At 38.5% G+C, this 16495-nt stretch overlaps 1 long non-coding RNA gene across 1 annotated transcript in view; it reads right to left on the minus strand.

Moving 5' to 3' along the window:
• LOC117668424 (uncharacterized) overlaps positions 1-11281 on the minus strand; it is a 45506-nt gene extending 34225 nt beyond the window's left edge. Inside the window, exons 1-2 of the long non-coding RNA XR_015733423.1 lie at positions 11152-11281; positions 2646-2911 (exon numbers count right to left, since the gene is read on the minus strand). This is a non-coding gene — a long non-coding RNA (uncharacterized LOC117668424). The remainder of the gene's footprint in view (positions 1-2645; positions 2912-11151) is intronic.
• Positions 11282-16495: the final 5214 nt, after the last annotated feature.

Consider the following 16495-nt stretch of genomic DNA (forward strand, 5'->3'; position numbering starts at 1 on the left):
ATCACTGGCAAAGCTGAACCATCACCAGTAGAACAAGGAGATACTGATTCTGTCACTTAGTCTTCCCCTGTAGACCATGACCCATATCAAAGGTCTTTTGATCACTGCTCAGAGGAACGGGTACTCTAGAACGCAAGATGAATCACAGAGCTCAGAGAGAGCTTCTGGCAAATCCAGAGGACAGAAGATGCAACATGGACAACGTCTCTTTATAAGTGACCCCAGAGACTGCAGTACTGACAATTCCAGTGAAGAACTGCTCCAGCTAGAATCCTTCATGATGATTGATTAACGAGAGATGATCAATGTCTCCCCAGAGACTCCAGTGCATAGATTATCTTAACCGTTAAGATGTCTGGCTGAGAAGAAAATAGTTACAGTTTTGTTTTGTTTTATTTTTTAAACGACTAGGGCAGAGAGTGAAGGATTAAGCAGAATTTAAAGCTATACATAGATCCAAAGAACTGAATCTATGTAGAGCTTTATTATCATAATATGAATGACATTCATCATTCATGCATGTCTTTATTTCATTATCTATGGCATCTCACAATCCTTTCTCAAAGTTTGGGTGTATGTCTGAGAGACGGAGGAGTTTAAGGAACTGCTATAACCAGAAGCAGCAAACGAGGCAGCAAACCAAAAAGTAGACTAGAGCGATCTACAAAGGAACTAGCAGTTTTTCTACGTGATCTCTTTATGAAAGAAAATGGAAAATAAATGTGAAATTTTAAATCTAAGCTACACCATGGAAGCACTGGGGAATGTGGATAGACAGATAGATGATAAATAGGTGAAGTATTTTGAACTCTACTCACTCTTTAATTCAGGCTTATTCATTATGCTAAGTACTTTCTCTAAGTCAACAAATGTACAATAAACATTCTTTTTCACAGAGGTACAATTCTTAATGATTTGCAGAAGACCCAAAAGCAGGGGTGAAATTCAGCAAGTTCTGACAGGTTCTGGAGAACCAGTAGCGGAAATTTTGAGTAGTTCGGAGAACCGGGAAATACCACCTCTGGCTGGCCCCAGAGTGGGGTGAAAATGGAGATTTTGCAATATCCTTCCCCCAAGAGTAGGGAGGGAATGGAGATTTTGCAGTATCCTTCCCCTGCCACACCCACCAAGCCATGCCCATCAAGCCACACCATGCCCACTAAGCCACGCCCACAGAATTGGTAGTAAAAAAATTTGAATTCCACCACTGCCCAAAAGTTCTTTTTCAAAAGGGAATTGGACTTCCCTTTTGCAAAAGAATATCTGCTCAGCTCACCTTCTGCTTGGGTTAAAGCTATAGTATACTTTCTAAATTTTCCTCATCCTCACCTCTCATGTCCTTTTAGTCAGAATTCTGCTAAACACCTTTCCTGGTACAATTAATATATTAATGTCATATTCTATTTTTTTTCTATTTGATCTTGATATGTCTGTGCATAGATAGGCAGTTTTACCCACAAATTAAATAAATCATAAATCTATTGCATAAGCAATACCCATATTTTAATATTTCTTCAGTTATAGCATCAATTTAATCTGTAGCCTTATCATTTTGCAACATTGTCAAAGCATTTCTTTTTTATCAATTTTTCTTGGACATGAACAGTTCAGACATGAATTTGAATGATGTATCACTATCATTTTTATACAAATCTTTAAAATTGTCCTCTCAGCATAATATTCTTTTATTCTATCAGTGTCTGCCTCTTTTTTATTTTAACTGCTCCTTACTCTTAGGCTGTTGGTTTGAGCTCTGAGCTTGGCAATTTGGTTGCAAATATTTCGTCACCATTCGAGGAGACATCGTCAGTGCGTTTTGAATTGATGCATTTTGAATTGACAATGTCTCCTTGAATGGTGTTGAAAGATTTGCAACCAAATTGCCAAGCTTGGAGCTCAAACCAAAAGCCTAACTACGAACCCAAGCTACTAATATTCAAACACATTTCAAGCTCCTTACTATTCTTGACTCTATTTGGATTTTTTTTTCCCAATATACATTATATAATATATTTCATCCATCATTCATTTTTTTCAACAATAATTTTATTCTATGTATTTTTATGATCGATACCCTCTTTCACTTCATTGTTCCACCATGCATCCTTTCCTATACTTCTTTGATCATAACTCCACACATCTGTGACACTCTCTAGCTCAGTTTTTTTCACTCTCCTCAAAGCAGTTTCTACAACCTCTTTCCCAATAGCATCTTTGGGGGAAATCAAACTGGCCAATCTTATGAAAGCAATGTCAGTTCTTCCCTTTTTGTTCATGCATCACCCCATGTCTGTTCAAAAGGGGTAAAACACAATGTATAACACAATGTCACAACACTGCCTTCTTCATTACAACAAAGGAACTAGAGACATGTATGCTCATTTTGCCAATTTTTCATTCCATTTTAGCTTCCCATAAATGACTCATATCTGCTTGTCTGGTGCTGTTATGGTTCTAATTTCATTCAAAGTGCCTTCACTTATTTTTCTTTTCTTTCCATTTACACTTTGTTCCCCAGATCTGTTCTTAACAGAATCAAATCTGTCCCACGTTCAGAACTACCTTTGAATTTTTTTTACTAATTTTCTGTCATCATGAACCATCAAAATCAATCACAGTTTTTGATTTTTCATTCATTCCTTTACCTTATTTATGTAGGATGTGTAAATTCCCTTTAGTTTTTCCTTTTGTGAAAAGTCAGATCAGGAGGTCTTCGAAGCAGAAAATTGGTGGTGGTGTTAGCTTATCTCTACTTTCCTACATTTGGTAAATGAGTAGGATGCAGTGGAAGTAAAGTTTGGAAGAGGCAAAAAACAAATAATAAACTCTCAGTATAGTAAAAATCCAGGGTATTTTGAGGGTAGAAGGTACTCTTTCTGCTATTTACTTTTCTTATTTTCTATGCATAGATCTGTAAATGAAATACACATTAAAAATTAGTATAAATCTTTACAGTGTTACCTGTTCCAAGGAGCACCCTCCCAGGTAAACCAAGTCAAGAAACAAATTCTACAGAAATAAAGTTTCACTTTACTGCGATAATACAGAATCTAGAACACCTGCTACTCTTTTCCTTCCTTCTATTACTAAAGAGAATAAGGAGGAATTGGTTTAAGTTTCTTCCTAATGGCATCTTCCTTTTTTTTGTGCCTAGATGATATTTTGCTAACAATTACATTCCTTCTCTAAGATCATATTTGTGATTATCTCCACCACCACATATGAATTATTTTCATTTGGCTCCATTGCCTTTGGAGCAGTGGTGGGTTGCCCCCGGTTCGGACCGGTTCACAAGAACTGGTAATAAAACCAGTGGGAGGCTCCGCCCATCACCCCGGATGTTGTCATCAGTGATCTGAAGTAAGGTGCATGCGCGAGCGAAGCAGTAGTAAAGGTAAGTAGAACTCATCCCTGCTTTGGAAGTATAAATATTACTCTTGATCCCATAGTCCACAGACTATCTCCAATTTATTTATTTAGTGTATGGCATAACATACACGGACTTACAAACGTAACATATATTTCACTTAAATTGAAAACACAGTAAAATATGAATGTTAAAATGATATATATTCAGATGCCAATGTATCTGATGTAAAAAAAAAACCCAAAACCCATGGCAACGAAAACCAGCATCAGTATGATGAACATATCCAAAATTTGTTTCATTGCCACCCTCAAAAAATCTATTGCATTTTTCCTCTTATTTCAAATGGATGAAGTTCAGATCCCAACAAGTTCATCCTGTGTTTGTATTGCCCTGCAGACTGTCTGCCATACCACCCACAAAGGCCGTCTAGCTCTTAGTGCTTCATTTAGCCCAGTTAATGAGAAAGCCGTGAGGAGTTTTCACAGCTCATCAGAATGTCACTGTCACAGGATTCATTCTACAATGCTCATCTGATAACATGTTGAACAGAAGAGTTTTGAATTTCTAGTGCATTTTTAAAAAAAACATTTTAGAGATCAGTCTTCTCTCCATAGTAGTTTATCAGGTGGGATGTTTATGTAGACCACTAAACAAATACTTATTCCGAAAGTAGACAAATGCATAGAAACCAATGTCCTTCTTTTTTTTACAAATTCACAAAGCAGTGAAAGCTCTTATAGTGTTGGCCCATTTGAAATGGAATGGCCGATACTCGCTAAGATCACCTATCAGATGACTTGGATTAAGCAAATGGCTGAAAAAGCTCTCTGAAAGCTCAGATTCACAGCATATAGACAGTATCACACTGAAAACATTGAAGAGCTACAGATGGTGAAAACAATGGAGAGACCATGCCTTCATTTTATAACTTGTGGGGAATGAATAACAAATGGAAAGGCTGATGACATGACAGACCTCAAGGAAATGAAATCCAAATGTAAACTACTCTTCCCCCCAATCTTGCTATACTATCCAAAGTCCACTGGAATTGGGAGACCAATAAACTTAAACAAACAGTTCACTATGGCCCTTCCTGGGAAGGTCAAAGGAAGAATAGTTCATTCTGGAAGGGTATGACAAGAATATATATTCCTACCACAGGCATCTAAGGCATGAAGGTCAGCCCAGCTACATAGCTAAAATAAGCAAGCACTTATTATATTGGGCAGCAGCAATATGCGAAGATGCTAAAGGTGGCATAATCACCTTAGTGATAATTAGCCATTATTTCTGTGGGGGGGGGGGAAGCAGTGGCAAACGACTCCTACCTTTTTACCAAGAAAACCACATGGATAAACAAGATAAATGATATTCTGTCCAATGATGGGCCCTTCAGGTTGGATGGCATTCAAATGTTACTGAAAAGGACCTAAGAATCTTTCATGCTATTACTGGTATTTAGGACACCACTACATTAAAGTTCAATTTTAATATAGATAGCCTCTTCGACTCTCCATAGACATCTTCGACTCCTCTTTCAAACCTGTGGTCCTCTCTGTTCAGAATGTGAACCTTGCTGCCTTCAGAAGAGGGACCCTTGTCTCTCAGATGCAGATGGACCAAAGAGACTATCTATATTAAATTTGAAAAGCCTTCCCTCAATAGAAAGGGAGGATATGACACCACCTATCTCCTGTTAAAACATAGTCCTCTCAGTAGTCCCAAGTATGTTCCACACACATTTGCACTCTGATTCAGGTGACTTTGAGGATACATATAAACAGGGGTGAAATGCTCCCGGTTTGGACCGGATTGCCTGATCCGGTAGCGATGGCGGTGGGTGGTTCAGAGAACCGGTAGCAAAAATCCCTGCGCCCCCCCCCCCATGCCCAGCTGAGCCACACGATCATCAGAAGCTTTTAATTTTTTTTTTACTTTTAAAAGCATTTTTTCTACAACCTCTTCCAATGAAAAAATGCTTTTAAAAGAAAAAAAAAGCCTCTGATGATCGTGCGGCTCAGCTAGGATCGTTAGAGGCTTTTCAAAGCATTTTTTTCTGCAACCTCTTGGCCGAAGACGTGGTAAAAAAAATGCTTTGAAAAGTCTCTGACGATCTCAGCTGAGTTGCCTGATCAGCAGAGAGGTATTTTTTAAAAAGCCTCTCTGACGATCCCAGCTGAGTTGCCTGATCGGCAGAGGCTTTTCAAAGCATTAGAAAAAATGCTTTGAAAAGTTTTTTTTTTAAAAAAGTTGGCTACGCCCACCCAGTCACATTACCCCCCCAAGCCAGGCCCACAGAACTGGTAGTAACAAATTTTACATTTCACCCCTGCATATAAACCAGGGGTGGGTTCTACTTACCTTTACTACTGGTTCGCAACAAGAGCGAGCACGTGCGCGCTTCTGTGCATGTGCAGATCGTACCTTATGATGTCTAGGCAGGTAGGCAGAGTCTCCTGCCACTTTTACTACCGGTTCTCAAGAACCGGACAGAACCAGGAGCAACCCACCACTGATATAAACCCCCAAGTGGCCACAATGACTCTCAAAGTGCTAATGACAACCCTCAGAGTTGATTGACCTTCAGAGTACTAACAACCAAATGACTGGGAAGAATATAAAACTTTCCATTCCCCACTAGTTAGAACTGAAGACGTTTCATGAATGAGAAGTCAAACATTTTCAAAGGAAAAAAAAAAACAAAAACCAAGAAAGTCCAGTTGCCCTTTGAAAAAGGCACCTTTGAGAAAACCATGAGTGGATAATTGAGAATTTCCATAGATATGCAGGAATTGATGAATTATTGACAGATGTATGGTAAACAACAGAAGAATCAGCAAAAGTTCTAACCAAACTATTACAGGAAATCTGGAGTATGACATAGTGGACAACAGATTGGAAGAGCTCAATCTACTTATCAGTATCAAAGAAAGAAGACTTAACAGAGTGTACAGACATGCTAGCAAAATAATGTTTAGGATTATCCAACCCAGATTAGAGCCTTGCATGGAAAGGGAGATGCCAGATGTTCCTGCTTGTTTTAGAAAAGGCCAAAAAAAAAAAAATCCAAAAAAAAGCATTGTTGCTCTAAGCCAAAATGTATTTTACTGAATTTAGAAAGACTTTTGATTGTATAGGTCATGGGTGTCAAACTCGCAGTGTCATGTTGCCATCATGTAACGTTTCACGACATTTTTCCCATTTGCGGAGTTGGGGTGGGCATGGCCTGTGCGTGACGCATCCGACCCACAGGCTGCCAGTTTGACACCTCTGGTATAGGCTGTCAAATTGTGGAATGTCCTTAAGAAAATGTATTTATTTTCTGTATGGCATCTACAGAGATCATGCAATTACTGATACATAAATTTAGTTTAAATAATCAGTAAATATCAGCAAGCATCAGGGCATAATGAAAAGTTTTGGACTTTTAGGAACCAGCATTCAAGAAATACATATCAGGCAAGCACTTGACAGAGTAGCTATGAAAGTCTTGGAAAAGTATATATGGAATGTATCTCAGAAGGAAATAGAATCATGTAGTCCAGGGGTCTCCAACCTTGGCAACTTTAAGCTTGGAGGACTTTAACTTTGCTGGCTGGGGCATTCTGGGAGTTGAAGTCCTCCAAGCCTAAAGTTGCCAAGGTTGGAGACCCCTGATGTAGTCAATGGGTTTTCCCTGTGATACTCTTTGGATGTGAAAGTTAGATGTTGAACAAGCAGGCTAGAAAGAATATTAATGCTTTTGAACTTCAGCGTTGGGGATGACTCTTGAGAATGTCATGGTAGCCAAGAAAACAAACAAAAGGGTCATAGAACAAATCAATCCAGAGTTCTCATTTGTCAGCCATTTGAGGTAGGCCAGAACAAGAAACAGAATGGATTCCAGGAGAGTTATTGATATAAGGAATAATAACAATCCTGAAAGCCTCTCCGAGGTTCACTACTAAATAAAATCAAGGAAGGGTTATGTTTATTTCTCCCATTTCTTTCAATCTCTGGATTGTATAATATATTTTCCAAGTCCCTCTTAATACCTCTTTTTTATCTCACCTTGATTATTTTTATTTTTATTTTTTTATAAATAACTTAAGGTGGCAAACATACCTAAAACTCCCTCCTCCTATTTTCCCCACAGCAAGAACCCTGTGAGGTAAGTTTGATGGAAAAAGAGTGACTGGTCTAAAGTCATCCTTTCATCTTTCATATATTGCCCAAGGAAGCTCTAAATTCCTTTATATCACTCAAGATAGAAATGATCAGGTTCAAATTATCCTATTTTGAGTGTATTATGCAAAGACCCATTTCCCTTGAGAAGTCCATAAAGCTGGGAAGAGAAGGGAAGGGAAGGGCCAGTCCAAGAATAACAAAATTACGGTAATGATCTAGCTGAGACAAGAAATGAAAAACAACATCAAATCACAACCAAACATTAGGAAGAACAGTGTTTAACAGCATCCATCTTAATTGCACAGCAGCTCCGGAGAGGATGAATTGTTGTAAATTTTTTCACACCCTGCTTTGACTCAGTGGCCTCTTCTAGTTAACAACATTCCTAGGATTGATTCCATGCTGAGTGAGAGAAATGGTTCCAAGCATTTCTTTTCTCTTCACTTACTGGTCATTAATTTCCAGCCTTAGGGAAATATGCACAGTGATCAGCAAGATCATGGTTTTATTTGTATCCTGCCATAACGGGAAACACATTTGCTCATTTAATGAAGTCCCAAACTGGTTTGTCTTTGACAGGAGCCACAGGAGCGACAGAGTAGTTCAGAAGTCATGTGGAAGAGCAGAACAGATGCCAGGTGTTAAAATAAGCAAATGGAAAATGCAGAATTTATGAAGATCACCAACCAATTCCATCTACTCCGGCACAAACCTACAGCAAAATAACTGAATTGCTCTAAATGAAGCAAAGCGATCTGTTCGTCCTTCAAACACTTTGTGTAAGTTTGTCTAATAAAAGTGCATTTTTTTAAAAAAAACATAAGTATATCAGGAAAAAAACAGTCGCTAAAACCATGCAAGTATTATAATGAAACTGTGCATACCATTCCTTACATGTTTGTGGCTCTTTTTTTCATAAGTTGAAATAGATCTCAAAGTCTTTTTCATGTAAAACCTCACTGGATATGGTTGATTTAGCACATGAAACTACAATAAACGCTTATAATAAGGATTTTTTATAAAGGTAAAGGTTCCCCTCGCACATATGTGCTAGTAGTTCCCGACTCTAGGGGCCGGTGCTCATCTCCATTCCAAAGCTGAAGAGCCAGCGCTATCCAAAGACGTCTCCGTGGTCATGTGGCCGGCATGATTAAATGCCAAAGGCACATGGAACGCTGTTACCTTCCCACCAAAGATGGTCCTTATTTTTCTACTTGTATTTTTTACGTGCTTTCGAACTGCTAGGTTGGCAGAAGCTGGGACAAGTAACGGGAGTTCACCCCGTTATGCAGCACTAGGGATTCAAACTGCTGAACTGTCAAACTTTCGATCGACAAGCTCAGCATCTTAGCTTCTGAGCCACCGCGTCCCGCTTATAATAAAGCATTCTTTAAAAATGCAAGACTGTCTGTCCCTTTTCTATTAGGTTAGCTGGAAAGGAAGAAGGGAAGGGTAAGGAAGGGAAGGGCAGGGCAGGGAAGGGAAGAAAGGGGAGCCAGTGTGCACTTCCGAACCAGTAGGGGAGGTAAGTAGATTTCATCACGCTCCAAAGGTCATAAATGCAAAGATTGGTTGCAAGGCTGCTGTTTTATCACTGTTGTTACTATGAATGTTTGCTGTACAAAGCAGTTGCTAAATAAGGATGAGCTGAATGTTCTCCTAGTTTTTTTTAAAAGAGAGATTCGCACAGCAGAACCTTCAGGTCAATTTTGCCTTAAAATTTGTCATTGTTTTGGAGGATTATCTATTCAGAGGTGCTGCCTAATGTCCCAGGAATGGCATCAACCCAGTCCCAAAAGGGATGGTGAAAAAACAAACATAAAGAAGAATGATCAGACCTGAAAAGGAGGAAATTTCAAATTTGTTCTCTCTCTCTCTCTCATTCTCTGTCCCCTCTCTCCCCCTCCCCCTCCCTCCCTCCCTCTCTCTCTGCAAACACTTTAGTCGTTCTTGGTCTTTTTCTTGTTTCATTGTTTGGATATCCGGCACTCGCTCCAAGACATACAAGAACTAATATTTCAAAAGGAAAATGGATTGGTCTGTAACTGCAGATTTCTTTTAAAAGTATGCTGTCACACATTTGAAAATTTGGCCAAGAAGAAAAGGATATTGCTGCTTCCTTTCTAATCATATCCCTCACCTTCGTTTTTCTAACACATTTTTTCCCAGCACTTGTTCAGTTTGATTTGTAGCAGTTGCTCTGAATACTTTAAAAAAAAAAAAAAACACCCACAAAGCATTATTCTGGAACATTTCACTAAAATGGTATCATCCTGTTTTTTAAAATGCTGCAGGGTTAAATAAACATGACCCAAGGCATGAAAGCATTCATTTTTTTATTCCCCTTTTGTTCAGTCGTATCTCAACAAATGCATAGGTGTGTACAGTCTGTGTGTTCAAAGATGTATATCCCATTCCCCACTAAAAACCAAATGCAGAGGATTTTAAAAATAATTAGGCCATTCAGCTTTGCCTCTCAAAGCCAAAATTGAAATAGCAAGAAGTACCGTTGTACTTGCCTTGAAGAAATGAGAACTGGATGCAAGTTTGAAACCATGGTGATCGTTATCTGGGAAGAGGAATCTAAATCTCAGCTCCAGAAGTACATGTGCTCCAACTATCTGTAACCAACTCCTATTTTCTGGCCTACAGCCCTGAAAAATCACTGTTTTTACTCTTTTACTTTGCTTTTGTCATTTTAAAGTATTTGTTAACTCCTTAGTAGTAGGAAATAATACATCCTCTTGTAGGAAGTTAGCACCCACCCCTTTCCTGGAAGAATGAAATATTTTAGGAAATATTAAAAAGGCAGAATATTATGTTTCCCTGGTTGAGAAATGGAGAAACATGTTTTAAAGACAAAGCAACTCCCACCTTCCTGCCTCCCCCCCTCTTCGTTAATGGGCCAGAGGCAGAAACTTAATCTTTGACAATAGGACCCATCTGCAACTCAATAGCAACAGAAACTAACACAATGGGACCCATCTAGGACAGAAACTCACCACATGGCACCTGGGAAGATTGCATCAGCCAGCAAGGCTAGCTAAGACTCCCACCCCCTGGGAGTGTGGCAACCAATCAGGATACTCTTTCGGGGCCCCAGGAAGTTCAAAGCCAGAGAAAGCATAAAACCCGGGGACTCACTGTATCTCGCCCCTTTTCTGTTCAGGAACTCAAACCATGTGATCCTGTCCACCATTAAACCATCTTTTCAAGCAGTCTCCATGTTTCCAGTGTCTTTTTCCCCACTTGGAGCTGAACCCAGAAAGATATTTCTTCCAACAGTCTGTTTGACCTCATAGAAATACCTCAAATTCTAATATGAATTCATGACTGCAGGACTAATGCTTAAAAGTGTTGGAATGTTTGCCCACAGAGAAGAGCAAAAGCAAAATTTCTAGCTGACCTAAAATTGATACATGGGCATGCAGCTTTATAGAAAAACCAAACTAAGACTGCATTTAGTCAAATGACTAAGTCAGTGACTTTTTAGCCCACAGAATCGTGTCTGGCTACGATTGCTGAAAACATAATTTCCCCATATTTTAAGACACAAATACAGTATAAAGCAACCCTCCTGTGAGATTTAAACACTCAAAAAAAATTATACTCACTAATTCGGGAGACAACTCTGATGTACAAACAAAGAGAATTTACTGGAATGTGTTTGCAAAGGCAGGCCTCCACGTCACTTCCCAAGTTGGATTGAGATCGTGCAGCGTGCTTTTCAAAGTTTCAAACAATACTTTTATATCTTTCCCCCCCAGTTTATACCTCCTTCCTCCCAGTTCCTGCCTGTTTACATCCTGCGTACGTGTCTAACATGATTCCTTTTGGTTATAGCTTCTTTTATTTACTGATTTCCAATTTCCGGTGTTTTGCAATGATTGCTTTCGCTGTTTTACAACAGGATGCATCTTATTTCTCTCAACCTTTGTGGGTGAGCTTTCTTGAACATTTTGGTCAAGCTGACACATAATAATTAATCTTTTTCTGTTTGTGGCTTTTCTTTTGCTTTGTTACTGAGGCTTTGCAATAGAGCCTTTATAGTTTCTTTTATGCAATTAATACATTCTATAAAAGAGTAACTTTTTATCTTTTATTACACTCCTGAGATTTCAAATCCTAGAATTCTTAGTAATGTCCATGCTGGCTGGGGAATTCTGGCAGCTGACATCCATATATCTGCAGGGAACCCAGTTGGAGAAGATTTGGTAGGATAGGTAAAACAATAAAACCAAACCAAACAACAACAATCCACAATTCCACCCCAGAAGCAAGAAAAATAGAAAACTGAAGCCTATCTACATGTTTTAGGTTACTTTGCATCTTCTCTTCTCTCTCTACAGCCCTCAAGTACATACAAACAATACAGGTAGTCCTCGACTTACGACCACAATTGAGCCCCAAATTTCTGTTCCTTGTTTCAGTGAGTTTTGTCCCATTTTATGACCTTTCTTGCCACAGTTTTTAAGTGAATCCCTGCAGTTCTTAAGTTAGTAACACTGTTTTTAAGTGAATCTAGTTTCCCCATTGACTTTGCTTGTCAGAAGGTTGCAAAAGGTGATCACATGACCCTGGGATACTGCCACCGTCATAAATACGAGTCAGTTGCCAAGCATTTTAATCTTGACCATAGAGATGTTGCAATGTTCTTAAGTGTGAATAATGGTCATAAGTCACTTTTTTCAGTGCCGTTGTAACTTTGAATGGTCACTAAATGAACTGTTGTAAACTGAGGATTCCCTGTATTAAATGCAGGCCTTAATCCAGTGGTGGGGAACCTTTTACTCACCGAGTGCCAAACAGTTATGCGCTTTGCACGCTTTGCGCACGTGTGTGCTACCACGCTAACGTGCGGCTCCTCCACCATGCAGTGCGTGTGCAACTGGACTATCTGCACATGCATGCAGGTTCCGCACAGCTCCCCCTGTGCACTGTGCATGCAATTGCACCATCTGCACGTGCATGTGGGTTTTGTGCATGCAATGCACAAGCGCAAACAGTGTCTATGCATGCGCATGCTGCGCGCAAGTACTCTTGAGTGCATGCACAAACACGTGCACATGCGCAGGAGAACTCCGAAAACCAGTTGGGTCCCCTGAATTGTGCGCATACACACCAGATGCCCAAACACCAGGAGGGGCGCGCACCCATGCGCAGCTGCAGATAAGTTGGGCAACAGCTCACATGCCCGGAAAGATGGCTCTGTGTGCCACCTTGGGCACGCGTGCTATAGGTTCGCCATCATGGCTTTAGTCAATAAAGGCTACTTATCCCAACTCTAACTTTTTAGGGAAAACAATGGAGATTGTTCTAAAGCAGGTTCCTCCAAAAGAATAATCTCTAGAATATTCAATTTTATCTCCCAGGCCGCTGGATACAAATTTTAGGAATTATAGTTATAGTAGAGTTATAGTTGAGTTATAGTTATAGTAGAGCAAGACAGTTTTAAGTTGCAGAGGCTTGTTTTAAACACTGGGGTAATGTCCCAGGGTATCTCAACTGTTCTGACAAATAACCAGGGAAGGAAACCTCCAAATGACTACATAAATGCAGCAGCTGTGTTGCAAGGATCGTCTCCCCCCATACAAAAAAAAAAAAAAAAAAATCCATCACACACCATCAATCCAACCCCCAAAAACTATTAGCTGCTGGCAGAAAGCCAACAATCCATTAATGACAGCCTGGTATCTCTTCAGGAATGCAAAATGTTTAACTGAATAAACATTAAAGCAGGAAGCATTTGACTTCTGTCACCAGGCAAAAACGTCAGTGTGATCCTGCCTCGAAAAAGCTCTGAAGTGGGCATGGCAATTTTGCGAAGCTGATAAAAGAGCTATTTGGTACCAGGAGAAGCTGGTGAGATGTGTGCTTGCTCTGTCTTACGGAGCGTGATGTATGAGGTATGATACTTTTATTGGATCAAGTCAACGGTGATACATAAAAGAGAGCAGAAAGAAGGATAGTGGCGGAGAATTCACCAGAGATAATACTTCAAAATTAAACACAAAATTCCTGTATACCTTCTGGAGGAGCAAAAGAGGAAGCAAAAAATAGAAACCTACACAAAACCCTTCCTTCTGTATCAAATACAAAAAGGCTGAACTCAAAGCTGCATCAAGTTTCTTTGGGTTGACTGCATAACATGATCTTTTAATTATAATCAGTTAACCAAATGATTATATCTGAATAAATGTTTTTGAAATCATAAAGAGTGACTTAAATCTTCCAATTAAAATGTACCACTAATTATACAGAGAATTTTCTGTCAGGGCAAACTTACAGAGAAGTACATCCTCACAATTAATATTGAGAAAGTTGGTAAAAATGTTTTTAAGCAGGCATTTGGGGATTAAGGAAGTGATAATTAGATATTTAGGATGTACAATAGATGACACTATTATATATTATGATGTTATGGAAATGAAAATGGAAATTAGCATAGTATCATATTATTTATTACATTACATATTTCACTTTTTTGCCACTGAGGATCACATGAGGTTTCATAAATTTACCTGTAATAAATAAAATAAATACTAAATTTAGAACCTATCTCTTGATCAATGGAGATGTGTATTAATTGATTAAAGGACCAAGTAAAGGCTAAAAACTGTAATGTTTCTTTGGAAGAAACTATTCCATAAATTTTGCTCAAATTTTGTACTTCCTATGGATTATATCCAAGTAGAATTAATAGCAATAGCACTTATATACCACTTCACTGTGCTTTACAGCCCTCTCTAAGTGGTGTACAGAGTCAGCATACTGCCCCCAACAATCTGGGTCCTCATTTTACCGACCTTGGAAGGATGGACGGCTGAGTCAACCTTAAGCCAGTGAGAATTGAACTCTGGCAGTCAGCAGAATTAGCCTGCAATACTGCATTCTAACCATTGCACCACCACAGTTCTTGAAAATATTAACAGGAAAATATTATCACAGGAAAAATGTGCAAATAATTTATCCTAAACTTCGTTATCAAATATTTATGAATAGAGGACTGTGCTGCCATCCCATAAGTAAGTTATTTGAGTAGAACAAGCTACTACAGGCCACTAACTAGGTTCACACCTTATATTAAACTACTATTAGTTGAACAAGTCACAACTGGATGGGTCACCATCTTAAGGTATACATCATAAATTATAATAGGTGGATTGAGACAGCACATTAATCAAAATACAAATAAAATCTTAATTGTGACAGTACAATCTGTCAACAAAAACCAAGGTGTTATCAGTTAAAAAGAATTTCAAATACTATCATTTGGAGTAACTACTTTCACTTAACTTGTCAGCATCTGTAATAATGGACAAAACAATTCCCATAGATTTTAAAGTTTAGAGACACTCAAATCTAAGGGAATTTTACTTAGAAAGGAAAAGAAAAAAGAAAAGAAACATTTTTATTAACACATTCAAATACTGAGTTCAACTAAAGAAACCAACTAAAATATCTTTCATGGAGAATTCATGTTTGCATTTTATAGCTTAATTTTCTTTTAATTTCTTTAGAGTTCAGCAATTCTAAAGCAGTGGGTGGACTTTTAAGTATGTTTTTAAAAATATCTGTGCTGATATTCTACCTCATTTTTCAAATTTGGGGAGCTTATTGAAAAAGATAGAAACAATTTTCTGAAAATGCATTGAATTATCAATCACCAAGACCAGAGAGAGTGTTCTGTTCTTCCCAGACTGAAATGTACTGTTTTAAAATTCCACACAGCTAAAATGGCAGTGAGTTTTCTTTTATCACTGGATATAGGATTAAAAATCAATTTCCCATTTAATGGCACTCTAAGTGGGAGCAACGTTTCCAAGTCATCTGTCTTTATGTGAGAGTGAAAAGAAAAGAATGGAAAAAGGGTTTCTGTAAAACATACTGGAATCTTTTCAGTTTCTTATACCTGAATGTAAGGTATAAGGTAGCATATCTCACACAGTCTATATTTGCCAAAGTAAGGACTAGAAGCTTACTGGACATTAAACACAGCTTTTTAAAATATTATTTCTAACAAACCCTGCATCAAAGGGGGTTTCCTGTTATGCAATTAATATAGATAGTATTTATGTGAGGATGAAAGCTTCTCAAAAATTCGGTTGCCTTGTTTTCTCTGGACTACATGGCATTCTGTCACACCCATAGAGACATGCCAGAGATCATACAGTGTGGGGCCACCTGTCTCTTCCCTCAGGTTACACACATATTTCTGAAACCATTGCTTTTGACTGCCTTAAAAGGGAGAATCTCTTTGATTTGGAGAAAAGAGGACCGGTGGACAATTATGTTCTGCATGCTGTGTCAAGCTAGGTCAGATAATAGCCCTTCTGGTATGTCTGAAAACCTCTTAGTTCAATACACTGCTCCATCTCTTTGGCCAACCTCAGGAAATAATACTCTATTATCTACTTCTTTAAAGCCTCAAATACAACCATCCCAGTTTTCAAGAATTTTGGATATTACTTCGTTCCTGAATATAGCTCCGTAATTCCGGAAGTATTCAGTTTGGAGGTGCAAGTATAGTAAGATAGTAGAGTTGCTTTTCTGGAATAGTTGAGGATTTTTCTGCAAATTTTCATCAAAGAAGGTATGATTCACATAGAGAAAGAAGTATTCTTCATTTCTGAGAATAATTCAAGAGCAAATACAGTATTACTGAAACATTGCAATGCATAATAATTCTAGGGTAAATTAAACTTCTTTCTTGAAGTCTTGGCACTCAGAATGAATGCATTAATATGACTGGCAAGTAAAGTGGTTTGTCTACATCATTTCCTCACAGAGCGTGGCCAAGCAATTTGGCTGCCTAAGAAGGAACAACCATAGCAGTTTAGCTCCCTCCAATCCATCCGACCCATTTCTCCCACCCTGAAGAACATACATAATGTTCAAAACTGAGCAAATAATTCTGGAATGATGAGATAGAAGATTCCAAATTTTTCTCTCTGAAAG

The sequence above is a fragment of the Pantherophis guttatus genome, chromosome 3, assembly GCF_059756535.1.
Source record: "Pantherophis guttatus breed Tessera chromosome 3, ASM5975653v1, whole genome shotgun sequence".
NCBI lineage: Eukaryota > Metazoa > Chordata > Lepidosauria > Squamata > Colubridae > Pantherophis > Pantherophis guttatus.